General features: G+C 48.4%; 1 non-coding gene across 1 annotated transcript; it reads left to right on the forward strand.

The window, feature by feature from the left end:
• The first annotated feature begins 2,064 nt into the window (after positions 1-2,064).
• On the forward strand, positions 2,065-2,255 carry LOC139011891 (U2 spliceosomal RNA). The gene has a single exon (XR_011471704.1). It is a non-coding gene; the product is annotated as a U2 spliceosomal RNA (small nuclear RNA).
• Positions 2,256-8,488: the final 6,233 nt, after the last annotated feature.

Below are 8,488 nucleotides of genomic sequence, written 5' to 3' on the forward strand. Positions count from 1 at the left end.
CTGCCGCGTGCACCGGCCTCTCCCGGGGCTGCCCCCTCAGAGGACAGGCGCCGTGTCATCGTGTCCGGATGGTGCTGGGATTCCAAGCAGCTTTCTGCTGGGCTCGGATAACCTGTCGTGCGAAGAGGCTGGGCGCTGCACTGCTTGTTTTACTGAGGCCTCGACATCACGAATGAGGCTCTTTTCTGGAGCATCACTCTCCAGTGGACCTTTCTGCAGCGATGCGAGTGTTCGTGTCGGCTCTGCACCATAGGCTGCCAGTGGCTGCCTGTAGCCATTGAGCACCGGAGATGGAGCTGGGATTAAGGAACTGTATTTCAACTTAATTCTTTAAGTAGCCACATGTGGCTAGTGATTTCACTGTTGGACAGCACAGCTCTAGAACATGCCTTTCCTATAATCTCCAACGTATGTTGGATTTTCATATCTTTGATACAAAATAGATATCTCTCAATCTCCACTGTCATTTGTCTCAACCCTCCTTCCTCGCCCCCTGTTTGCTTCTGCAGCCTGGCTTCTGCTTCTGCCAGTCCACAGCAGTCACAGAGACAACCTCCTTTGTGCTCTGAACATGGCCAAATCACTGACATTCTGACCCTGGGGTATTTCTTATCATTTTTTAGCTCCTGAGTCACCCTTGGCCTAGGTTTCCTCTTATTTCTCCGACATGTTGATTCATTCCTTCATGCAGTATGTCTTCACTGAGTGTCTACTATGTGCCAGGATTTGGGACACTGTCCCAGTTCGCATGTAGCTTATAGTTTGTGTTGCTCAATTTTTAAATCAGTGACATTCAAGCTACTTGGACCACAACCCAGAAATACATTTTACTTTGCAACCCAATATACATATATGTGTAAAACTAGAGGCCCAGTGCATGACACTAGTGCACTGGAGGGGTGGTCCCCTCTCAGTCTGGGACCCCTGGAGGGATGTCCGCCTGCCGGCTTAGGGCTGCTCCCCACCCTAAGCCAGCAGGTGGACATCCCCGAGGGTCCTTAGTGCTGCGCAGAGGTGGGAGAGGCTCCTGCCACCACCACTGCACTCGCCAGCAGTAAGCCCGGCTTCCACCAGGGGGCAGCTCCTACATTGAGTGCCTGCCCCCTGGTGGTCAGTGCGTGTCATAGCGATTGGTCATACTGCAGTTTGGTCTATTTGCGTATTAGCCTTTTATTATATAGGATTACTCATATTACATACAAAGCATATTAGTAGTTGCTATACTATATTTTTAATGCTGGTGGAGACCTAGCCTGTTGATTTCTTGACCCACTCGCAGTTTGAAAACCCTGCCTAAATGCACTGTGTCCCAGCCTGGTGCCAGCCTCTGGTGGTCTCATGTAGCCCACTTCCTCTAAGCCCTGGCGCCAGCCTCTGGCGGTCTCATGCAGCCCACTTCCTCTAAGCCCTTGCTCAGCTGCATGGCTCCAGCCCCTACCCAAGGCTGCTGCCCCTTCCTTGGAATGCTGGCTCCACTCAGATTCCTCACAGATCACAATCTGAGATGCAGCAGCTTCTCAGACCATTGTCCCAAGGCTTGCCTCTCACTCACTGGGTACAAATCTGATTTCATCCCCTTTTCCAAATCCTGCTTCTTCTGTATTTACTTTGTTGGTGAATGGTTCTACCCGTTTACCATAGGGAGAAATACAAAAAACATGCTAAAAGAATCCCCACCGTCACTCTGCATCACATTAAGTATCTCAGGGAGATCCCTTCTTTCCATCTGATTGCCACAGCTTCAACTTAGACCCTCCTCATCTCCACTGTAGATAATGCACCTCAAGAGCCTTCCATCTCTGGCCAAGTAGCTCATTTGGTTAGAGCCTTGTCCCAATACAACATGGTTGCGGGTTCAATCCCAGGTCAGGCACATAAAAGAATCAACCAATGAATGCACAAAGACGTGAAACAACAAAATTGATGTTCCTCCCTTCCTCTCTCTAAAATCAATCAATAAATAAAGATTTTAAAAATGTCTTCAGAATCAACTGTTCAATAAACTTTCAACAATGATGGGAATCTCACTATCTGCACTATTGAGAACTTAAAATGTAGCTAGTAATCGCTTCTTGGCCTTTTGGCTAAGATCAAGTGTAGTATCTGTTCTTAGCAGTTTAATATCTGATATGTCCTCTATCTGAGGACAATATATTAAATGGATTTTTGGAGTTAGGAGATGGAATAGGAGCTTGCTCCCTCCACTCCACACATTGGCCTGGTATTGCAGTACCTCTAGGAACAGTGCATCAAAATAATAATAAAATAAAATGTAGCTAGTGGGGCCCTACCTGGTTTAGCTCAGTGGATAAAGTGTTGGCCTGCGGACTGAAGGGTCCCAGGTTCGATTCCAGGCAAGGGCACATGCCCGGGTTGTGGGCTCGATCCCCAGTGGGGATGTGCAGGGGGCAGCCAATCAATGATTCTCTCTCATCACTGATGTTTCTACCTCTCTCCCTTTCCCTTCCTCTCTGAAACCAATAAAAATATTTTAAGATAAATAAATAAAATGTAGCTAGTGTGACTGTAGAACTAAAATTTTAATTGTGGTTTGAATATCCACATGGGGCTAGTGACAAACGGACAGCACAGGTCTCCCCACCACGTTTACCCCCTTCCAGTCCCTGGCATAAATAACCAACCCACCCTTGTTGACTAAGCTAGTGAATGAAATATAAAAATAGGAAAGCCATATAAAGATGTTAGCAATGCCATTAATTACTAGGTAGTATCACAGTCAACTATTTCTCAGTGAAATAAAATATTCTCATAAATTTTTATTTTTTAATTTCTTCACCCAAATTTCCTTCATTTTGGTTTTGTTTTTTTCTACTATTAGAAACTTTTTTTCCTTTTATTGAATTTATTGAGGTAAGTGATACTGGTTAACAAAATTACGGTTTCAGGTGCACAATTCTACAACACATCATCTGTACACTATTGTGTGTTCACCACCCCACGTCAGATCTGACCATCACCATTTATCCCCTCTATAGCCTCCTCCACCTCCTCCCTCCTAACAATCACCATAGTGATGTCTGTATCCATGAGTTTTTTTTCTTTTCTGTTCAATCCCTCTGTTACAGGCACCCCAGAAACACCCAAAAAGCTGTCATAGGACACCCCCCTGGGTTGAAGGGAGAGGGCTGTTTCCTCCTCAGTTCTTTCAGTCTCGTGGGAAGGAATTCAAACGAGTGACTTGGGATGATTTCTTTGTAGTAAAGCCAATTTAAGAAAAAGTGAAGCAAGTAAATTATTAAAGAAGCAAGGCAAGCCCGGCCAGCGTGGCTCTGTCAGGTGAGCATCGTCCCCTGCACGGAAAGTTTGCTAGTTTGATTCTTGGTCAGAGCACATAGTGAGGTTATGGTTTTGATCCCTGGTTTGGATGCTTGTGGGCAGCAGGCGATTGATGTTTTGCTCTCACATAGATGTTTTTCTCACCCTCTCCCTTCCTCTCTCAAATCAGTATGTGTGTGTGTGTGTGTGTGTGTATCTATATAAATAAAAATGTAAATGTTCGTTTGTTCAAAATCTTAAATCTCCGAAAGTTCTTCACCAATTGCTTTGAAATTTTGACACAACGTTGCATTCAAATATGCGTGTGTTTTTATATACCTATATACCTACTATTATATAGATGTCACACCTGTGACAGGTAAAAACATGCTTTTTTTGAAAAACAGCGCCATCTGTTGAACGTAAAAGCAACACATGGTATACTAAATATTTTACGATTCCATTTCAATGTTTCTGTTTACAATTATAAATTGTAGATAAAATTAACTACAAATATGCGTGTCCAGCTGCAAAACGATCGATCAGCTGAGATATTCTGACATCAATTGCTGGAAATTGGGAACAGAAAGGTGCCAGTTGATCTGACCTCAGGATGAATTTCATTGCCTCATAACTTCTGTAATTTAGTGACGTCAAAAGAAGAATTGGTTGAAAAAGTATTTCCCAATATTCAAACCAATTATAAGAATCACGATTGGCTGAGTGAACGAGCTATTCTTGCGGCCAAGAACAAAGACATCTACGAACTTAACAATATTATTCAGTCTAACATTCAAAGCAAGGCAGTCACATACAAGTCCATCGACACTGATGTGGAAGCAGATGAAGTGGTTAATTATCCAACAGAATTTTTGAATTCACTCGATCTGCCAGGGATGCCACCACACATACTGCAATTGAAAATCGGCGTGCCAATTATCATGTTGCGAAATATCAACCAGCCAAAGCTTTGCAACGGCACGTGGCTTGCAGTAAAAAAAATTAATGAGCAACGTCGTAGAAGCAACAATCTTGACAGAACCTTTCAAAGGTGAAGATGTCCTCATTCCTCGCATTCCTATGATTCCAACTGATATGCCATTTCAATTTAAGAGATTGCAATTCCCAATTCGATTGGCGTTTGCAATCACCATCAACAAAGCTCAGGGCCAATCTTTAGAATTGTGCGGTTTAGATCTAGACACGGATTGCTTCTCACATGGACAATTATATGTTGCGTGTTCCAGAGTCGGCAAACCAGACAATCTCTATATCTGCACAGACAATGGAACAACAAAAAATATTGTATACCCACAAGCATTGTGAAATCAAACATATTAGAAACATGCGCGTTCTCTTTTCTTTCTTTTCCATTTAACCAGACTGAGCCACAGCAACGCGTGGCCGGGTACAGCTAGTATATGTATAATATATATGATTTCATTTTATTTTTTTGTTAATCCTCACCTGAAGATATTTTTCCATTTATTTTTTAGAGAGAGTGCAAGAGAGGTGGAGAGACAGAGAGAAAGAAACATCAATGTGAGAGAGACACATCGATTGTTTGCCTTCCACATGCGCCCCAACCTGGGCTGGGGATTGAGCCTGCAACTGAGGTACATGCCCTTAATGGGAATTGAACCTGGGACCCTTCTGAGCAAAACCGCCAGGGCAGTCAAAATACATTTAAAAAATATATATATTTCTTTATTGACTTCAGAGAGGAAGGGAGGAGAGAGAGATAGAAACATCAATGATGAGAGAGAATCATTGATTGGCTGCCTCCTGCACACCCCTCACCTGGGAATGAGCCTGCAACCCAGGCATGTGCCCTTGGCTGGAATCGAACCTGGGACCCTTCAGTCTGCAGGCTGATGCTCTATCCACTGAGCCAAGCCGGCCAGGGCTCAAAATATATTTTTAAAAAAGAAGCAAGGCAAACAAATCTATTTAAACTACATCTGGTGTAGAGGGCAGATGGCTTCTCAGCCAGCCTGAAAAGCATGGTCAAAATACATTTAAAATATATATATATATTTCTTTATTGACTTCAGGGATTCAGTATTTTATACTTTCTATCTATATGTTTTAAAATTCCTCTGCTGGCTATCTTGGGACAGATTAACTCTTAAGGTCTCCCCTTTTACTTTGTTATGTCTTTCCTAGAATTTATGAGAACTACCAGGTGATTTTATCTTTAAAAAAAAAGATATTACAGCCAAAACCGGTTTGGCTCAGTGGATAGAGCATTGGCCTGCGGACTGAAAGGTCCCAGGTTCGATTCCGGTCAAGGGCATGTACCTTGGTTGCGGGCACATCCCCAGTGGGAGATGTGCAGGAGGCAGCTGATCGATGTTTCTCTCTCATTGATGTTTCTAACTCTATCTCTCTCCCTTCCTCTCTGTAAAAAATCAATAAAATATATTTTAAAAAAATAAAAAAGATATTACAGCTTTTTAAAAATGTTTTTATTGATTTCAAAGAGGAAGGGAGAGATAGAAACATCAATGAGGAGAGAACCATTGATTGGCTGCCTCCTACATGCCCTCCACTGGGGATCGAGCCCGTAACCCGGGAATTGAACCGTGACCTCCATAGGTCGATGCTCAACCACTGAGCCACACCTGCCCGGCTGAATGTATGTTATTGATGCAGCTTGTAAGTTTGCCCTTGTTTTCCTCTTTCATTTCCTGAAATCCATTTTGATCTGGCTTTATAATGTTTGCAACTTAAAGTTAATAAAAATCCCCATTGCTTAAAAAAAGTAAATCTAAAATTCAGGATTTCGTGAAATGTATGCATTCTTGCCTGATCTCATTACTCCAGGTTGTTAGATTCACTCTCTGTGCTTGGTTCTCTCCACTGTTGGGGATCTGTCAGCTGACACCTGTGGAGTCACTCGAGGCAGCGTGGGGAGCTGCCATTTTCACGGTGAGGGCACTGCAGCTGGAATGCTTAAAAAATGAAAACACCACGGAAACGCACCGGCAAGTGAGAGAACAGGTATCACCTGGCCTCGCTTCGAGGCCTCACTACCCGGACGGGTTGGGTGGTGGTGGCACCGGCAGGGCGCGCGCGTCTCAGGAGGACCCGGCGGGGCACCTGACTCAGCGCGGACGCGGGGAGGGCGCGCCGGCCCCGCGCAGGGTCCTCCGCTCCGGTGAGCCGGTCCGGCGGGGACGAGCCGTCGGGGAAGCATTCGTAAGCCTCCTGGTCTGGCGGCAGCGGCCCGGCTCGCTGAGGCCACCGCGGGAGAGCGGCGTTGAAGCGGGTCCCCCTGCTCAGAGGCACCTCCCTGCTCCCCGCCTCGGCGGCCGCGCGCTCAGCCAGCCCCGGTCCCTGTCCGCGAGGGGGAGCCGGTGAGCCGGCGGCCTGGGTGCGGCGCGGCGTCGGATGTCCCCAGAGCCAGTCGGCTCCCGGCGAGGGGACCTGTGGTATCGGGCCATTCCAGTGCCCTCGCCATGAAAATGGCAGCTCCCCACGCGGCCCCGAGTGACTCCACAGATGTCAGCTGACAGATTCCCAACAGCGGAGTGAAATCCAACAAGCCGGAATCACGAGGCCAGGAAAGAGGCACGCATTTAATGAAACCCTGACCTCAACACTCCCCCAGCTCCTCCGCTCCGGGTGGGCTCGTGTCTGCATTCATAGTGACGCGCCCGGGAGGGAGGGAGTGGGGGGAGGCCCCGCCCCCGTGGGCCCCCAGCTGGCGCTGCACGGCGAGCCCACCTGGATGAGCGCCCGCACCGGGGTGAGCGACCACGTGCCGAGTGCGCAAGTGCTCCAGCCACAGCCGCTCCTGTCGCAGCACCGGCTGGCCCATATGCTCGCGCCACTTCCACCACCCAAGGCACCACAGCAGCCGCCCTCATCTATGCTGGACAGCAAAAGCAGGGACTTCTGTGTCCCAGCTAAGGGAGCCTTGCTGAGGCAGCCCTGGAGTAGGCTATGCAAACGCCAATATAGTCACAGGGACTGCGGGCCAACTCACAAGGTGGGGCCTTACTACCTGGCCTCCTGCGAGCCCTACACATGCTTCCTTGCCAGTCCTTCTGTTCCTCTGGGGGCAGGGGAAGGAGTCGGTCAGGCCCCCAGATGCTTGGGAGAGCCTGGGGGTCGGGGTGTCCCCCAGCCGCTGTGCTCTCAGGTGTTTCTTTCCCTGTTTCCCTGAGCTGTTTTCTCGGTCCCATCTTCTTTTTCCAGCCTGAGTCTCCTCTGCCTCTCCTGCCTGGGTCCTTTTGATGTCCTGCCGCTTCAGGTAGTGATCACAGATGTGGCCTCTGTCACATCCCACCTGCCCTTCCTGCCTCACGGTTCCACTTAGCTACTAGCCTCCTTGGTCTTCGGACAGATTGGAAATTTGCAGGCAGAAATGGCGGCGGAGCTAGCTCAACTGAAGGACATCTGTACCCAGAGGCACACAGCCTGCTGCCTTAGAGAGATGGCCCGCTCTCATGAAGGTGGGCGGGAGCCTTCAGCATGGCTGCCCACCTGTCCCAGACCCGGTGCCTCTCAGGACAGTATTCTCCAGCCAGGCAGGGACATTAGCCCTGGGACCTAGGCTAAGACCACATGGTCCCCAAAGCCTGGCACAGCCAAGTGGAGCACGTGAATCAAGCTCACAGTCCAGAGGCAACAGGGCAGGGTGGGGATTTCCTGGGCCAGCAGTGTTCTGCTGTGACTGGTGAAATAAAGGAGGCATGTATCTGGGTTCCGGAGGCCAAGAGCCTCCTTTATCACACCTGAGGCCACTGTCTCTGCAAACTTGAAAAGTGACTTGAGAGTCGGGCCCCTTCCAAGTCCCTATGTCTCGCTCTTCCCAAGGCAGCTCAGCAATGCTGCACACACAGCCCTCTTGCTTTTGTACTAGAAGGCATGATTCTCTGGGCCTGTATACTTGCTTCTCCTGGTTAATGCACAGAACATGGACCAGGGTCACATATCATATGCCTGCTGGTCTATACCTCCAGAGTGACCCGGTACTCTCCCTGCTGTCACAGCCTGCTCTGCTCCAGTGAGAGTGGGCGTCACACTCCGCAGGAAAGGGCTGCAAAGTGCCCAAGCAAATTGGGAAAGCTGGGTCCTTGCGGGGGGGGGGGGGGGGGGGGGGCTGCAGAGAGGAAGAGGCTGGTGCTGGGCTGCACTGGCAGAGTGCCTACAAAGGAATCGATTCCTGCACCTCCGGTGCAAAATCACTCACTCTGCCCACACG

Source organism: Myotis yumanensis, unplaced genomic scaffold (genome assembly GCF_028538775.1).
Source record: "Myotis yumanensis isolate MYYU_CA2020_CCGP unplaced genomic scaffold, mMyoYum1.0.hap1 SCAF_5, whole genome shotgun sequence".
NCBI classification, from domain to species: domain Eukaryota; kingdom Metazoa; phylum Chordata; class Mammalia; order Chiroptera; family Vespertilionidae; genus Myotis; species Myotis yumanensis.